We start from the raw sequence: 2,720 nt of genomic DNA, 5'->3' as shown, positions 1-2,720 counted from the left end.
TGGAGTCTGATGCTGTGCCAGGTGTCATCGAGCAGAGGTGACACCCCTGTCCCCAGATGCACCCCACAAGGCTTGTGGTCAGCACTGAGGTCCTTGTGCTGCTGCTCCAGGGTCAATTTTCCTAGCAGGACATCCCAAAAATCCTAGAAATGGATGCTGGGCACTGACAGCAGCAAGCCTAATCCAGCAGCCTTTGGGAAGGGGATGGGATGCAGAGAGGGATGTGTTTAGTTGTTATTTTGTTGCTTTTTGAATAATAATTTTTATGCCATTAACAAAATCCGAGGGACACTATGAGATAAGAGAGCTCCCACGTCTCTGTGTCCCTTCCTGCCAGTGACAATGCCAGCATTGAAATTCTGGGATGGGAGACACTCGCCTGGTGATAATGCAGGATCACAGTGAGCTGCTGCGATTTCCTGTCCTTTCCATATAAATACATCCAGTGCAAGAAAATTCTGTGTATTTTATGGGAATGGTATTTTCAGTCATAACCACAGCACCTTTTTTTTTTTTAATTATTATTATTTTGAGATAGGCTTAGCAATGCAAAAAAAAACCCCAAACCAACCCCAAAAGAATTAATTTTTTTTTTCCATTTTCCATCTGCATTTCCGCTCCTTGGGACTTTGAGGGAGATTAATTCCAGAACTGTGAGGGAAATGTCACCGGAGTCTTTGGGCTTTTCCTCTCACAGAGAGCAGAGGCAGAGCAGACCCTGGCTGAGGTCCATCTTTCCAAGCTCTCCCCACGTTGCAGCCTGGGATGGCTTTTCCTGGAGTGTCTCCTCCTGCCCTGGGAGCATCTCCCTTTGGAATGAGCCGAGATTTTCCCCCCGGCTCTGGAGCAGCCGCGCCATCCACGTCGGTGTTTATACATCGCCTCGCTGGCATCCCAGAGCTCTTCCTGCTGCTTTATTTAGCCTCTGCAGCAAGGCAGGAGCTGGGTTCCTGTATCCCTGTGTTCCACAGGGCCTGGGATGGGGCTGGGATGTGCTCAGCAGGACCCACTCGTCCCCCTCAGCACCGCAGCAACGGGGCCATGTCCTGCTTGTGCCACCCCACAGCCCTAAAATGATTTGTGGGTTCAGAGAAATGAGCCAAAGGGAGGCTTTGCTTGTGTCAACAGCAGGAGGGGTGTTTCCAGTGGGATTTTTTTGGGGGAAAAGACATTTCTGGCTGCAAAGACAGGCCCTGCTTGGAATGACAGGCCCTGCTTAGACAGGATGCTCTCCATGCCCTTGGCAGTGGCACCAGTGGCTTTGTAAGGACTCGAGCAGGAGGTGTGGGGTAGAAGCCCTCTCCCAATTCCAGCTGGCATGGACAGGAGTTCGAGAGTGATCCCAAACCCAAGGGATATCCAGCCCCAGCCCTGCAGAAAGCCAGGTTGTTTTTCTCCGCGAGGAGAGCGGCGCGTTGGATTCCCAGCGCCGGCACCGTGCACTCCCATAATGGAATTACCCAGCACGAGCTGTTGAACTGCAAACAGATTTCAGCAAGGAGTGTCAGGGTGCTCACAGCAGAGCTGCTCTTTATTTAGGGCTGGGAACAAGCGGCTCCTCTCTCCCAGAGCCTCGGAGAGACTGCGGGGGCCGAGGCGGCCTCACAGGTCAGCCCGAGGAACGCCTTTAGACAGTTAAAAGTGAGGAATAAATAACTCCTCCAAAAACAATCTCGCCAGATGGCACTTCTGAAGGAGGAGCGGCTCGGAGATGCTTTGCTGCTAATTTATGGTGCTGCTGCTGTTGCTATTCCGGGCCTGGGTCACCTATGGAAAGGGATCTGTGTGTGCATCAGCTCCTAAGGGTGGCCAGGCCTCACATGAGGGAGCCCCACTCACCTTCATCCAGCTGCTAGGGGGGGATTTGATGGGAATGGGGTTTAATTCTGCTCCTGCCTCAACCTGAATCCTAAAAGCTGGGATTCTATGATCTCCCAGGGCTGGGGATACTGGGATGGGTGTGGGGGGTCCCCTACACAAGGCTGTTGGGACCCCCCCAAAGGACATGTGAGTCCCTTCCCTAGGAGATCATAGAAACCCAAGGTTGTTTGGTTTAGAAGAGATCTTTAAAAAAATCTTGTTCCAACCCCTGCCATGGGCAGGGACACCTTCCACCATCCCAGGCTGCTCCAAGCCCTGTCCAGCCTAGCCTTGGACACTTCCAGGGGAAGCCACAGCTTCTCTGGGCAACTGTGCCAGGGCCTGCCCACCCTCACAGGGAAGGATTCCTTCCCAATATCCCATCCATCCCTGCCCTCTGGCAGTGGGAATCCATTCCCCCTTATCCAAACTCCCTCTCCAGTTCTCTGGGAACCCCACTGGAAGGGGCTCTAAGGTCAATCCAAGCTGGACACCCCAGCTCTCCCAGCCCTCCAGAGCGGAGTTCCCCAGCCCTCGGAGGCTCCTCCGGCGGCGCTCCCGGCTGGAGGATGCTCAGCTCAGCTCCGCTCCCGGGCACCTTCGCTGGCTCCATCCCGCAGGGACGGTGCCCGAGTGCCCTCCCAGGGGATGTCCTGCTCAGGCTCTTCCCGGAGCCTTCCGTGGGCACCGTGCCCGGCTCCCCACGCCTCCTCCGGGGCCACCACTCCTCTCTGAAGCCCGCGGCCACCCCGTTCCCGACCCTGTCCCCGCTGTCCCGGGCCCGGCGCCGGGGCGGGAGGCGGTGCCGGTGCCGCTCGGGGCGGTGCGGGGCGGCCCGGGAAGGGGCGGGGGCGGCGGGA

Source organism: Agelaius phoeniceus, chromosome 6, assembly GCF_051311805.1.
Source record: "Agelaius phoeniceus isolate bAgePho1 chromosome 6, bAgePho1.hap1, whole genome shotgun sequence".
Taxonomy (NCBI): domain Eukaryota; kingdom Metazoa; phylum Chordata; class Aves; order Passeriformes; family Icteridae; genus Agelaius; species Agelaius phoeniceus.
This window is presented reverse-complemented; position numbering follows the sequence as displayed.